The sequence below is a fragment of the Taurulus bubalis genome (genome assembly GCF_910589615.1).
Source record: "Taurulus bubalis genome assembly, chromosome: 19".
In the NCBI taxonomy this organism is placed as follows: Eukaryota; Metazoa; Chordata; class Actinopteri; order Perciformes; family Cottidae; genus Taurulus; species Taurulus bubalis.
Genome location: NC_136607.1, coordinates 13,677,920 through 13,694,765, shown reverse-complemented (window position 1 = coordinate 13,694,765; position 16,846 = coordinate 13,677,920). Strand labels below are relative to the sequence as shown.

Here is a 16,846-nt window from a genome sequence, read left to right as displayed (position 1 = left end):
TGCAGAGAGCATCTGGAACGCAAAAGGCATGAATGCACTGTACACTGATCAGCAGTTATTGCAGAGGGTATGAGAAAGGAAAAGAGGAAGAAAAGCAAGTTGTTCTCTGAATTCATTATTGAACTAAATGTCAAACTGGGAGGGGGAAAAAAAAAAACTTCACTAGAAGCTATTTTATATGCATCACCCTTCCGGTTCCATCTGCATAGTATGGGCTTGATCACATTTATTTCACTTAACATTTTGAAAGTCACATTTTTCCTGAGCTATTCATCACTCTAAGTCTAACCAGACAAGCTAAACACACAGGAGTATTATACTTGACTCCCAGTGCCTCTAATTAAACATGTGTATTACTGCATGTCATCTCTCCAAAGTGCTCATTCTGCTTTTCAAATCCACGATGTCTTTTGTCAAAAGAACAGTAGCTTTGTCCTCTGAATGGCTCGCTCCCATAAGATTCCAAATCACCCTCGTTGTATTCATACGTTTTATATATTTAGAGCAATGTGCTATAGTTTTAATTCGCATGATTTCCTCCACGTCCCTCCATGCCGTCTTTGATATGCAGATGCGACTTTTATCCCACAGCGCTGTATCCCTTTCATTCTCTCGCCTCTGCTGTCGGTTGATTCCTTCTCTCTAGAACACACACACCCTATTCCCCTGCACCCGCAGCTCAAAGTGAAATATTAGATGATTAAGATGAATTGTATGGTTTGAGTCACAGCATCACAGGTAGTGTTTCAAAATGAAATATTACCTGTGATGTATGACTGTATTGCATACATTTGGTTGTAAATTGATCTCGCTTCGCTCGGCCTCTTGAGGCAGAACAGGCGTTAATTTTGTAAATTGCTGTCATTAAATTACTGAATAATGCAATGTTATGTAAGTATGCGTTTGGGTGATAAAGTTACATGTGTTAATGTGAACATTACGGCTGAGAAAAATCCCGTTACAATGTGATTGCAACGTCGCTATGTAAAGATATGAAAACAGAGTCCACCCAACAGAGAGCGCATGTGTAGTTTCCCTGAACTAACTGTGGATGCATGCTAATTACAAGCTATCATTTTAGTCTTTTTGACAGCACTTTATATCCTTCAGATATGTAAAAGCATACCAGCCTCTACATCCAATTATCAAATCCCGTATTTCTCCTACAATCCCATCCTTTGTATTCACAGTCAGTGATTAATTTAGTCACAGCTTGCCAATCATAGAAGCATGTAGATACACACACACACCAAATAAATAGGTGGAGAGTAGAGGATGTGGATGTATGAAGGGTGGTTGAGCTGTGATATTGGCCGTCCATCAGTCCTGAAGAGTACTTGTTTGGTCTTGTCAAATGAATTAAAACACACACACACACACACACACACACACACACACACACACACACACACACACACACACACACACACACACACTCACTAACTTGGCTTTGGAAAATATCAGACAGGCAGCATTCAATGGTGGTGATTCATTGGAAAGAAACAAATCATCAGACAGATAGAGTACATCGACACACTGGTGCTTAACAATTTGAAGCGGGTAGTGGGAAAAAACAAAAAAGGCTGGTTCCTCCGAGGCCAATTTTAACTTTTAAAGTGCCCACAGTAGAGGTCGGAAGATCTGATCTGATACAAGGTCTTTGGAAAACCCATCTGAATCAGACATGCATACATTGTCTTTTTTATTTTTTTTAAAGGGGACTTGAGCCAAAAAAGACCCAACAATAATGTCACAACAAACACTGACAGCAGCATGTTGCACCACCACCTAACACGCTGTGGTGTTAGGAAAGAGTAGCAGCAATGCATATCATCTTTGCTCACACTCTGTCTCGCCTGGTAAAACACGTTCTTTTCCTGCAATCACCACATGATCAGAGCGGATAGCACGTCTGCTTGGATCCACTTGGATATCCGACACATTGGCAGAGGGACCCGAGACCAGCTGCAATAGCACAGCCCCTGCCCAGACTTGATAATTGATAATAATTATAATTGTGTTCCCATACAATTTGCCGTCCTTTCATAATGATGAAAATGCCCTGTTATTATGTAGATAAATATGACAATCACATTTTTATCTATTCATTTTCAAAGAAAAATTGAAAGAAGTTGCTTCGGATAAATATTTCATCACACTCACCGTCCTGAGGAATCGGTCCTTTTTTAGTCGAGCTCACATGATGGTCAGGCACTCGTCCTGAGCTTTTCCCTTCCCTTCAAACAGAAGCACGGGCATGAATGCACCACATTGAACGGCTGTTAGAAGTTTGGGTTGTGACACATTCGTGAGGCAGTGGGTGAGAAGGAGTAGAAAAAGAAGCTTCACCTGCTTTGTGAAGGTGTTGCTGCCACTGTTGTCACTGATACCTAAGACACTTTTCACAAAAAGGAAAAAAGATACAGTCAGGAAGAAAAGAGACAAAACTGCTTTTGATAGTCAGTCTGTGCGAACTCTTCATCACCGCTCACCTCTCAAACTAAGACGACACCGCAACATGAATAATTTGTGAATCTGGCAGCCCACAAGGCTCAAACGCATAAACACACCCACATTCCGATGCGTCTCTGTAAATTCCAGTAATTATCACGGTGCACACACGGTACAGCTTCTACTGGGTAGTTGAGTCAACAAGCATTATAAGGCAATTTCTTCCCACGTAATTAGTAGCCATGAGACAGTGAGCCAGACTGTTGAGGTGAAGGGTTAAGCTACTCAAGGTTGATTACATGCATGTTTGCCAGTCACTTCCTAAAGTCCTCTGCTCGTGCCTTCCTTTTTAAGCTCCCAACATCGAATTCAGTGTTTACCTTTTTTAATTTTTTGCAGCACATATGTGCGTGGGAGTGTGGGGCAGATTGGTGAACTCACGCAGATGTATATGAGTTTCTTGGTAGTTTCCAAACAATTCAAAACTTTTCAAAGACATGGTTGGTTGTTCAGATAGAAGGGTTCCAAATGTCAACACACACATATATATACATAAATATATACATACATACATACATACATATACACATATACACATACATACATATATATATATATATACACACATACACATATATATATATATATATATATATATATATATATAGACATTAATTATCTCAATTGCCTGCAATACGAAAGAAAAGAAAAAGGTCCAAGTCCGTTTACTCAACCTGGGTGGGTGGCTGGGGTTCTGTGGCTGAGATAACCCTGAATGATGTCATCGGTGTTATCTAAGCTTTGGTTTTGAACCTATGGTCATGGCATTTGAAAGATGTGGGTGTTTACCAAGTTGGGATAGTCTCTTGAAAAGAGGCTAGTGAGTTCCACTGTGGGAAGTGGATGAAGTCATAATAAGACAAAGACTCATTTTACACCTACATGTGCTGGATCCTGTTTGTGGATATCATGTGGAAGGAAAAAGTGTGTTAATGCATCCGTAGCTGTAGAGGATGTATTGTGATAGGAGTGCTACTGGAAGGACAAGACCACATGTGGAGGTGGTTGGATCTCAGCCAGGTGTTAATGCGCTCTTTACAGTCTGACCACATGCTTGGTAGCCTCTTCCCACTGTGTGGAGTGCAGCCTCAGAAAAAGATAGACTACCGCTTCCTTGGCAAAGTAAAAAATAAGTAGAGCCTATACAGCTCCATCACAGGAAATCTTAAAACCAAAATGAAAATGCAAAGCCTTTTGATGAGATGGGATTGTCTAAATACAGTAACAAATCCGGATTCAGCTTGAATGTTAATACCAGGAGTAAATGGGGTCTAAAAGATAGGTAATATATTTTTCCCTGTTTGTTCGACCCATCCACTGCCCCTCCCAATAAAGGCTTATTGGACTTTCTCGCTTCTTATGCTCATCATACCACTACTACGGCACTTGCTCTGATCGTATGCAAAAACACTGACATTCAACACATCCGTAGTTTAGAGAAACAACAACTTACAATTTCAAAAATGTTTCCTGGCGACTGGGCTGCCTTACCAGAAGCAGGGCCTTCTCTATTGCTGCCCCCTCCCAAGGGAACGCTCTTCCCTAGCACCTCAGGCATTCTCAGTCACTCGCCACTTTCAAAACTGCAATTAAAACTCACCGATTTAAATCTGCTTTTAACCTGTGATGCTAGTTAGGTATGCCTTTGTTTGGTTTCTCACGGTCATCTCTCTGCCTTGTTTATATTATTTATGCTTTTATTGTTTCGGTTTTTAACCATGTAAAGTGCCTTTGAGTACATTTTTGAAGCGCTATACAATATATTGTTATTCAGAGGAGGTTCTTCAAGCCTTAGTGATTCCTCCATTTTTTGGACTTAGAAGACATAAGGTGAGCCCGTTTGAGAGATTGCAGAGGCTTTGCGTGTGTGCGCTCAGCCATTCCCGTGGGTGTGTGTTTACCTTTGTGCGGGTATGTGTTTGCTTGTGTGAGTCGGTGCACATGCATAGACAAGTGTGATCACTCCTGAAGCTGTCGCTCTCTGCTCAATAACTCACATGACAAGGCAGGACCTGATAGACCCTAGCCTAATATCAGCTAATGTCAGAGAGGCTTAGAGCTGACTACCTGCTGTTTGACTGGAGAGAGCGAGAGAGATGTGGATTCATTGGTATAGGCAGCGATAAGGCTTGAGAAGGAAAATGAATAGGAAAATAAATGGAAAGAGAAAAGGCTAAACTAAAAGAGCAAAGCTGAGCAAAAGTTAGAGCGAGATATTAGAGAGCGAGACACTAGGAAAGAAACTCAGAGAAATGCAAACGAGGAAAAAACAGATAGCAGTAGGGCACCAAATGTGGCTTCTTAAGCACGCTAGACTGTGAGGCAGTTGTCAGATATGGCATAGATCTTGTTAATCCAGCTGCAGATCGAATGAATGCAAGGAATAGGAATTGCTTTCAGTAGAGTCTGTATTCCAAAATGCATTTCACATCTTTATTTAACATCGAAAGACAATGTTTAATTCCGTGATGGATCCACGGCAGATCATCAGCGGTAACCGCCATATAAGCGGCAGCCATTAGCTAAGCCAGTGGGGCACAACAGAGAGACTCACGTCCACTAAAATGCACAGCTGGGGCCCTGCTACATAAACAAAGCACAACGAAGCGTGGAGTAGAACACATAACGAGGGCGATCAACTTTATAATCTGCTCAGGTAGAAATGACTCAACTATATCTTTACATGGCAAGTAGTTGTTTGTAATTAGTGCTTTGCATTTCAAATGTAGCACATTTGAGAGACTGAATAAAGATCATTCCCAGTCTCTTTATTATCTGTTGAAGTGTGCACATATCTGAATTATTTTCATTTGAATTGTACCTTGTATTGTTTCATTACATTGATAAGGCAAGGATCCTGATACTAACTTATAAAAGAAGACCGACAGATGTCTTGGTAATGATGCAGCTTGTCTGTCACGAACCGGGACGCACAGCCATGACAAAAGAAGGGGGATACACACAAGTAGTTTAACAAAAAAGGGTTTGAACTTAGGTGGTATAAAACACAAACTAGGTTAACAGTGGCGTGTGGAGTCAGTATTTTCAGTAGTGGAGGTGAGTGCATGAGTGTGTGCATGTGCGTGTGCATGTGCGTGTACGTGTAATGTTGGATAGTGCAGAGACAAACCGTAATCTCGAATACCAAAGCCAAATGGGTGTCTCAGGACGCAGAAGGGGACCAACTCGGACCTGAGGGCCTTTTAAGAGTGGCGCTAATTAGCACATGTGTCTCCACTCTGCTGACGAGCCTTTGCCACGCCCACCTGCACACCTGGCCACAACGACCAGTGGCAGATAGGGTCGTCACATGTCCCATACATTAAAAAAAAAGGTGTTGCCTATCAGCCAATATCGACACATACATGGATTATTTGGTATGTTGTGTGTTTTTTAAAAAAGACCACAAGCAAATTTGAGAACTACCCCATTGTTCCTGGAGCTTAATCAGAAAGATAATTATAGGAGTGGGTTCGGGACACAGTGCAACTTTACAACTACTTGTATGACTCCTCATGGAGAGACAATGTTTCTTAAGTGTTCTTTAAACCATTGCTGTTCCTGTTTTAAGTGTTTGCCACCTGTAGTCCTGCTGAAGTAGTTTCACATAGTCTTGTTCAACTAAAGGGCTAATTCATCATTAAACTGAAAGTGTATGTGTTATTGATTAAACAGCCTCTTCATTTCTCCACTTAGAGAGTTCGAGACCATTACACAGAAAAGTTGACACTCAATTTATCTCTCTCAAGCCAACCTTTACCTTATGAAGTTCAACATTTCTTTCTATTTCACATAAATTATGCTTTAAGAGCAGAAACGAAGACAATGATTTTGTGTATTTAATTAGTTTAGCTGGTGATGCTGTTGTGCAGTTGTGCTCGACTGATAAAATCACTTGCATGTGCAGCAGCCGAGTGAATCAATAGTAGACTGGAGGGTGAAAAATGAGAATATGCAGCATAAAGCATTAAACCCTCAGCATAAGAATGAGATGGAGTTGCATCACAGGGGGTAGCTAACAATGCCAGTCCTCCAAAACGGCTTCAGCTGCCTCCCTCTTTCACCGAAAGAAAACCGCATGGAGTAATTTGTGGACCGGGGCTAAACCCTGAATTAGTGGCTCGATGTTTTTAGTATTGATTAATGAACTACTGCTGCAGCAGGGAACTGCAGGGTGGCAGCACTTGTAATTTTGTGTCCCCTCTGGACTACCATCTGTCTTAGCTCTTCCCCTTCCACATCCTTCTCTCCCTATCACTATGCATTTCCGTGTGCTGTACATTTACCATTCATAAATTATTCATAATATCAATTCATAAATAGATGCCAGCTTCAAGCCATTTGTCAACCATATGAAGTTTGCTACACTGAGGATTTGCCCACACTCACCTCTGCAAGGCTGTGCTATGAAGCAGTTAATTAATACCTCTGTGAAGTGATTTTCAGAGCCTGCTTTTCAAGATTGGACTCCCAAAAACAGCTCTACTTCCGTTAGTTATATCACATTGATAGACAGAATACCAGATAACATAATAGCATTTAAATTGTGTCTTCATGTCAGTCATTTCACTCTTCAATTACAGTGTAAAAAGGAAATAATACAAAGACTGCCATGCTGTATTGGCCCATTACTGCTGATCAAATACAAGATGATAAGACGTTGTGATGAGACTCTCAAACGTATCTTTTATGTATCAAGGAGGCCTTGATAAAAGTGCATTGGTAGTGGAAGGAAGTTGGTTTTAGTGATGGATGTACACGGCTTGTATAGAAAGATACACAGTGACACACTTGCTGATGTACACCCATACAAATAAATACATCAAGGTCTTCTGACAAGTTCCAAAGCTAGATCCTGTTTTGTGCTTTACTTTTTGGGGCAAAGTCTCCCAGTTGTAAATTTCACAGTTGACAATCACCATTATGGCAGCGTAAAATTCGATAAAGCTATCGGCACTTTATTGAATTGTCCTTATCAAAAAGGCAGAAAAAATAGTTGGCTTTAGAATAGAAGATGGTCCAAGTGCTCTGCCTCTTGATTATTGTGCCACGTAAGGGAAGATAACCCCCAGTTGTAGTCTGTTGTCCTCTATCAAATTCTCCAAAGTGCTGCTCTGCTGTCAGTGTGATGATGCGAGAGTGTGTCAGGAATAGAGTTTTTAACTGCTGGTAAGGGGCTCCTCGTAACACAGTGGTGGCTGTGTGTGAACAAATAAGGAATCGAGAGAGAGAGAGAGGGAGAGAGAGGGAGAGAGAGGGAGAGGGAGGGAGGGAGAGAGAGAGAGAGAGAGAGAGAGGGAGAGAGAGAGGGAGAGAGAGAGAGAGAGAGAGAGAGAGAGAGAGAGAGAGAGGTTTGTCACAACGGACAGACACAAATGGCGATAAAGTGAGACAGTGCAAGTGGAGTAATAAAAATTAGAAAAGCAATGGCTCTAATCAGTTCTGCAACTAGCTGGCCTGCATGCCCCCTCACTCCACATTACCAAACTTCATCTCTATGGTAATGCTTCCAGCCACCGAGTTCATTTCCACAATTTCCTAAGGCCAACGAAGATATCAAGGTAAAAAAAAACATGTCCATGAACACTCACGTTGCGTTTCAGTTGTGTGCATGACCCAGGGGAGGGAGTGTGTGTGTGTGTGTGTGTGTGTGTGTGTGTGTGTGTGTGTGTGTGTGTGTGTGTGTGTGTGTGTGTGTGTGTGTGTGTTAGTTAAGGGGACAGAGTGACAAAAACAATAAGTTATGTAATATTGTCGAACAAGAAACAATTTGCATATCATCCCACTCAACGTGTCTCGATATCCCTGCGCCCAGACATATTTTATATCCAAACTTGTTGTGACTAAATTAGATTCTGTGTGAAGCATGCTACGGTATACTATATCTGACAGGGGCGACAGTAATGACCGCTGATTTTGATTGGCCGGGCAGAATCCTGCTACTTATAAATTACTCAGTTGTCCACAGTGAATCTCACATCCGAATACAAATGCACATGCACGCAATCTTCTGTCCAGGGACACCGAGCGTACTCTCCATCAGGGGCTGTTTCATTGACAGCATCTTCCTCCCAAGCCTAATCAATAGTGGCCATGAAGAGTCACCAGATCACCTCCTCTCAGTGGAATCATTTATCAAGTGAGCAGTGGCTGCAGCTATAATGAGAGATTGTAACACAAGTCTCAAGGTAAACATCTCTGATTGTTTTATTGCGCTACGAATTAGCCTGTTTTCGGATGCCGTTCTTTAATAATTCTCTAATTCTTCATCTGGGGCCTGTGCCCCTGGGTGACATCGGGTGCTTTATCTCTGTTATGACTCATCAGACAGGCCCCACTCGCACCAAGCGTTTATTCAAATAACAGATATTACAGCTATTAAGCATATTACATGCAATTGGATCGGCCACATATTCCAGGCTCATAAATCTTTGATTGTGCAGTCCAACAAAATTGGTGGTCAATTTCTCCAAGTGTGGCAACATTTTTAAAGTACCAGTTGGATTGATTGATAATGTGATGGGACATATTCAATGTTTAAGTCAGATATTCTATTCTATTCATAGTGTAATTAAGATCAATTTATTTCCTCATAAATGTGAATGTCGTACATTTGAAATGGAATCCCTATTCCTTATATTTTTAAATGTAATACTTTGTTTGTATAGTTCCATCAAATGCTATCCAGAACAGGTTATGAGGATAACTGTTTCTAAAGTAATAAGGGTCCTGGAGTTGGTGTAGCAAACATCCACACAAAGATGATAAAACTGAAATATAATGAATACAACATTGACAAAATCTTAACTAATAAAGTTCTTTCAGGAACTGCTCCCACGACCAATAGTAAGAGGTGAGACTCAAGTTGCCAGGGACTGGATACACTCAAGAAAAGACGTGGGGTCAATCTTGACACTCAAACCAATTTATGAACTATAAGACCTTTGTAAAGGCTGAGCGAACAAGATTTAAGGAGCACACTGTTCCAGTTTTACGAATATCTACAGAGGTGAGGTACACAGAGACACATCCAATCTAGTCTTCATAGGTATAGGTATGTTATATAGCTATTTTTAATCTACCTCAGAGTAACAAACTCACTCTATTTAAAACCATTCACAAATTGACTCTTTTAACTTGTTTGTTTGCATTTGTTCTAATCTTGTTCTGTAGTCATACAAAACTCATTATAGTGTGTCTTAAACATTAATTATGCAAGATCAAAGTTTACCAAATAAAACAGATTAAAACTAATATAATATTACTTTACAACTTTCCTGGTGCTTCTCAACTTCTCAACTGCTGAACCTTGTCGAATGCAATCCTTTTTCTTTATTTGTGGTTCATTGTTATTCATTGTACTCTTCATCATATTCTGTATTCATCCATTGACTTTGTTTATTTTATCGTGTATTCATTTATTTTCTGTTTAGTAGTTTATTCATGTAGTTAGTCTCATGAATCTAATGGATCCTAAATGTAATGTTATGTTAAATTAGTTAGTTAAACTAATGGTGTACCATCTTTCTTTTATAGTAATTAATGGTTTATAAATGATAATTTAATTATTAATAACCAGTACATATTTGTATTTTTATTCATTATGATTCATTCAATTTGCTACCAGCAATCACATTACATTGGCATGACACAAATGCAATTAAATGTGCCTTAATGGTGTTGGGTCTTGGGCAGAGATCTCTGAGACAGATGTCTAAAAACCTGTGCTGATAAAGTTCTAATCTCTACAAATAGATTATGCATTTGAATGCAATATTTTGGTATCGGATGCATCCTGGTTTCAGCAGTATTGACCAATCACGTTAGCGCAGGCTTTGGTTGCATACAGGTAAACGGTCTGTGTGGATAGCAAAAGAGATGGAATGCAACCTTGGAACCCATCGGCTATCGCCTCATAATTTAGCTTTCTATTATTTTAAAATGACCTTGTATACACTGGCTACTTGTGAAGTTGCTGATCGAACCGTAAACAGTAACTGGCGCAAGGAAGCGAAGGTCTTGGTCTGGAAGTCTGCTGGGTATACTGGAACCCCACAAATATTATCCGTTGCCCCCAGACGCTAAATCGTCATCAGACCGATAGCCAAAGAGATTATGAAAGTACTACAAAAAGTCTGCATCGGTAGATACAACCAGAGGTGGGATGCCTGAAGGTGTACCGCAGCTGCTGACTATAAACTTTTGCAAAATCCAAGGACAATTTGAGATGTATGATATTATTAAACAGGCTGCATACTCCCCACAGTAAGCTGGCCTTTGCGTGATGCTGAGTAACAATAACTGTGGATTCAAAATTCAAGTGATTCTTGTTTCTGATTTGCAATAGTCATTTTTGCATATTGTGTATATTTTGTGGTAGAGACAACTGTTTTGAACAAGGACCTTTTTTCTTTTGTCTATGATGCCTTTTGTTGCACACTTGTCTTTCAAATGCTGGGTAATTATCTCATTTAGGGAGGAATCCAAACAGCATGGCAGCCATAGAAATTACAAACACACTGTGTCATGCTGGATGACATATTTTCTGTTGGTTATTATCCGGTTTCCTTGTGTGTGTGAAAGGAGAAGATTGGTAGGAAAACCACTGATGGGTGCACACCACAAGACCATTACTGATTGCGTGTACTCGCAGCTGTGCCAAGGTATATCTTTACAAAAAACTATTAAACCCTTGGTAGAACAACAGGACATTATCATGGAAGATGTAGCAGAAGATGTAACACTGTCGAGTGCTTTTCTCCTTTCACTTTCGATGTTTTGGCAAATCCGAGAGGCAGCCTTTGCCAGCATCATTTCACAGGGTTTCACACTTTGTGTGTTCAGTTGTCTTATTCTACTTCCAGTCATATGTCAAAAGCAGAAACACGATCTGGTTTGTGAACATGAAAGATCAACATTGCTCCAAAATATGTTCCTTTTGTCAATACAGAAAGGCATGATACCCCCTTAATAGTCAAAGCAAAGACATGTCTTCCTCTTCCTTGGCGTTTGTGCATCCACTCAGAATGCTGCATCCCTGCTGGTCTTCAGCCTTCATAAATTCTCCAACTTAACTGCACGACACTGGCACCTAGTGGCCGCTCACACACAGTTCAAAATGTTGTTGTGAGCCTTCCATGCAAACAAGGGCACGGCACCCCCACGTCTCCAGATCTTGACTCAACCCCCCTCCTCTCCCCCTCCCCACAGTCTCACGCTCAGCTTCTGCTTCGCCGTCCCTCCCTTCTCTGTGGTAAACCGTCGCTCTGCCCGGTCCTGAGTCTCAACGGTGTGGACTGTTCTACCCTCTGGCATCACAGTGGAGAAGTAATCTTTCCACCTCAGTCACAACTGCAAATCACATTCTCGAAACTCTCTCTTTTGCCTCCAGCTCACCTCTGAACTCCAGCTCAGTGTCAAGCCCTGTTATGTTGCATCTGTCACACAAACACAATAGCTAGACATGTGTGGTTGTTGTTACTGCCTAATTTGATTATTACAGGCTGTACCTGTTAATTAACTGATAATAATTTCTTAGGGATCAACATGTCTTGACCTGAAAGATTTCATATTATCAGATTATATCATTTGTGCAGTCTCACACTCCGACAGAGCAAAAACAAGGGATCCTTGTTTTTGCATGCTACACATAAAGTGCAGTGACACAAACACACAGAAACATTCATGTGTCTGGACTGATCTCGATGCCATTAGTCTCTGTTTGGCACAGAGAGAGGGCAGCCTCTAGTGGTGAAGATTATGGCTGGTTTGTTGTCTCCTCCTGAAAGTGCAGAATCTTTGATTTCACACACGCTCACGGTGTCATAACGTCTGCACTCCAGTGTTATTCTGTAAGTGGTCATTAAAGTGTGGCAGGATGCAGTTCCGTCCAAACGGAGCATGACTATTAACAAATAATAGACTGACATTCAAATTTGGATGGGGAAATATATTTGGCCTTCAACTCCACCAACCTTGATTCACAATTACCATTGTGCACGTTAGCAATAGTGTTTTTATATAAAGCCTTATCATTCTGATTGCTTAAACTTAAGTGTCATATTTCAACCTTACTCTTAACTCAAGTTGCCTGACTTAAACTCAAACATTACTTTGACATTGCATAACTTCATTTATTGTTCTGTAGAGGCTCACGTTTTTTTTTTGTCATTTTTTCAGTCATTTGCAATAATATTTTACTTACAGTGCACATTTTATGAGGCATTACATTGAACATTGAAATTACCTTCCAAACCGTCTTCTGTTTCTGTCTTTAACTTTTTTTCCTTATTCAGCCTTGACCTAAGAAGGTTACACATGCTCAATTAGCAGCTGAGCAAGAACAGCAACTCTGATAATCAGAATATAGCCTTTGTAAGCTTGGCACCAAGGATTTGTAAGTGTATTCAATACTTTTATCCTCGGGGAATTAGGGAGTCTTTGTTAATGCTTGCATCAGTCCACGAAGGCAGCCTCTAAATTAGCGGAAAAGAGCATCCTGCATGGCTTAGTTTGCTGAAACAGTTTGGGTTCCTCATTGTTTGGGGAGCTGTTCGAAGCCAGGACGTACGTTCTCTGGAAACTGGATGCACGTATAATTCCTTTTCTCAACTGATGGGTTAGCAGCCCGACAATTAATAAAATCGGATTTCTGAATTTCACAGTGTGTTTAAAACCTGCAGAGTAGGCCTTACAGTGAGACTCTGAAACAATGGGCCCTCTAATTGGTTTCAGCTTGTTTAGCCAAAAGTAGTGTCGAAATCATAAAAGACGCAGTCAACTTTATTAGATCAAATGAAGGAGGCAGGAAGTTGGAAAGGTTCCTACACTTTTAAATTTGGCGTGTGTGATCTCATCCCAAGACGGTCTTTAGTTATTGCTATTTTTGGTTATCCTCCTCTTTGGCAGATGAGTCACAATCTTTAAACAACATATAGGAAAATGTGACGGAGAAATGATGAAGAAGCTCAGTGGCGGTTGTGATTTTCCAATAGAAGCCCTGATGGAAAAGCACCAGTTGAGTCTTGAGGTAGCAGATAATGAAGTGAGATGCTGAATGGAGTGAGTCTGGTTTAATGTGTCCTATCAGGGCTGCGATGTGAGGATGAGGTTCCTACACGGACAAAACAGCCCAAGAGCCAATTACCTCAGACAATGTTTAGATAAGTACCACTCAATATCAGTGACACAGTCACACACTCAGATAGATATACTCACTCAAACTATGTGTCTCTATCTCTTACACACACAGACAGGCGCAGGGATGTGAAATTAGGTGACTTGTAGATAGGCCTCATGCCTATTATAAACTCAGATGGACAGATACAAGCTCAAACACACAGAAACATTTTCCGAAACTGACTTGTAGAGAGCTCTTATCTGCGCCTTTCACCAGAGTGCCTGTGATTTGGGAGGACAGAGCATGTGTAGCTGAAAGAGTGAATAAGAGACAGCAGGAAGAAGGGATGCAGAGAATGTGAAAGGGTTACCGCTGAGGACTCAACAAACAGGTAACACTCTATTAAGGGAGAAATACTGACATTGACAACTGGCTGGCACGCACATAGGAAAAATAAAAACTACTTCTATGTGAGGCATGAGCCACTGATGTGATATATTTACTCTATTTGAATTCAAATAGTATACACAGAGGGCAGGAAAAGACACGGAGGATGAGAGAAATACGGAGAGAAGAAAAATGAGTTGGAGCTTAAATGTATATGCAGGAACTGGTCTCAAATATTTTGTTTCTCACCAGATACAACTAGTAAATCTTGTGCTTTGGAGATTCTTATTCAGATGGGAAGAGTTTGCCGCTCAAGTAGGATTGGAGTCCTGTTTGGCCAGAAGGGAGCCTAGTGTCCACTACCCGTAATGAGCACACACGGGTACTGAATGAAACATGAGTAAATACACGAGCATTGCCCAGCAAATCCAGGTTCACATGTGGTCTGGTGCACTGAAGGTTGTTAATGTGGTAAGGCCGCGTAGGTGTGTCAAATAATGGGCTGGGTACAGTACTGTGAAAGAGTATAGATTAATCCAGGAATATATATTAATATAGAAGAACTAATCCTGTCTAAAGCATTTTAATTTTTTTAATTTCTTATGCAAATGACATCCCTGAATAAAGTGTAATTGCTTTCTATGAATTTCAGCCACCTGTGTTAATCCTCATTAGTGCTAGTACGACACACATCTCTGGCCTGAGCTGCTTATGAGAGCTTGAACAGATGACAAAGCCCATAGTTTACTAGAGTTCAAGGAGTCAAATCAAACAAAAGTATATTAATCGGGAATACGCATATGTTCTCTCACTGCAACAAGTATTAGACAATTTGTCAGTCATAGATGAGTGAATTTTTCCGAGAATGTTTTTCTATTTCTTTAATGTTATTATATGCACAATACCAGCTAAATGGAATTTAGCCACCATGCATGTCTCTGTAAAGGTCTACTGGTAGAAACACAGTGCCAGTTAAGGGTACATTTACATGTATTCTTACATACAGAAGACATGTTGACTTCACTGAAGCATAGGTGTAAATGATAATGGATGGCTCTATTCCATTGAAGTCTCAATATTATTGGGTTAGCACACAGATTAGCATAATCTACAAATTTAGTCATTATAAATGTTATTAGTTACCCCTGCGTTGAAAAAGTCAAAATGTCTGCCTTGAGGAAGCTCTATGTCAGGTGTGCTGCTCGCCAAGCTTAAGCTCATTAAGACAAGTCAATCTGGTCATTTTAACAAATGCAAATTTTACGTTCCAATGTGAGCTAAAGTAGCAATGGCCAGCTAACAGCTAAACCATATTGTTACCAGTTGTATAAGATGGAGATGATCTTTTTTGAAAGACAAACAGCTGACTCATAAACTGCATTGACATATTTGGGTTGTATTGATATGAATGAATGTCTCCTGTTCTAATGAGCTGTCTGCAGAATAGACGCTTCAAACTTGCCTCCTGCCGCATACACACACATATACACACACAAACACAAAGAACTACGGCCTCACAGGAACCACATCAACAGAAATCTTCAGAATTGACATCTTGACTTTTCTGAATTTTGCTGTCTCACCACTTAACCTGTGCAGCAATGGACCGATCCCACAACAATCTACGCTCGCCTCAGATGTTTTCCCTTAGGGTAAAAGAAGAAGAAGAAGAAGGTTAAGGACATTTAACAATTTGTTGTGTACTCAGGCAATGCAATGAGGCACTACTCTTCACACTCTTTTATATCCTTCAAATAGGGCAAGTTTTGTTTTAAAGCAACACTACAGTGAACTATGAGATACATCACCCTCCTGTGTTTAGTTTTTTCAACTCTAAAATGTGAAAAAGGAGAAAAAGAAGAAATGGAGCTCCTTGTAGAGTGTCAAGGACAGTCCACATCTGGGCTTTAAAATCCATAAAGCAACATATCATCTTGCTCGACGCGCCTCCAATGGCTCTCTGAGCCTCAGCGTGAAGCTGGCTGATTTAATTTAGCAATCAATATGTTTTCTGTGAGCATAAGCCACGGTAATCTTTTTACAGCACCTCTTGGCATCCTCTCTCCTCTCATCCTCTGCCCTTGAGTCAACCCTTGCATTGTAACACTAAGGCTGCTATTGCGCCTAACAGGCTTTGTGGATAGAAGAGGCAAAGAGAGAGAAAGAGGAACAGGATGAAAAAAATGATATCGAGGAGAGTCTCTGTGGCACAAGGTCTGCGCTCCGAGACTTGGTCCCATAAAAGTGGATTATGGGAAATAGGTTGCAGCTGCTTGCTATGCTCTTAGAATGCAGCGAGGCAACTCATCTTTTTGACAGGAAGTGCTTTGGTTCAACCCGAGCGGTCCATCTACAGAACAAAAATGGAGCGGAGCATTCACAATCTCTCTACTTACAAGACTACTGTTATTCATTCATTGTATAAGCGATTTGGACATAGAGCATCATTTCAAACGTATCAACGTTGTGTGCATGTGTGTGCGTTATTTGTTACCTCTCACCAGAGAGAGACAGTATGTGAGTCTTCTTCTTCTGCCCTTCCCTTCCCTCACATTACCATTCTTTCTTGCTCTTACCATCTCCAGCAGAGAGAAAAGGAGAGATTCCAGGGGGTCTGTCTTATCTTTGCCTGCAGCTGTCCATTCTGCCTTCAAACTGAAGGACACAACTGTTTTCTGTATTTGAACACATGCTCACATGTTTTGGCTTCGTACCCATGTTTATTGATGTCAACGCAGACAGCGAGGAAATCTTTAATTATGTCACTCGTGGGCGGGACAAATTACAAGGATTACAAGGTTTAAATATTTTCTCAATAATCACGAGCAA

The 16,846-nt window shown here is 40.7% G+C and overlaps 1 protein-coding gene across 1 annotated transcript in view; it reads left to right on the top strand.

Annotated features, from left to right (window-relative positions):
- The window catches only part of astn2 (astrotactin 2), a gene marked incomplete at both ends in the record, with an annotated part of 231,808 nt that overhangs the window by 158,118 nt on the left and 56,844 nt on the right, over positions 1-16,846 (top strand). The window lies entirely within an intron of this gene.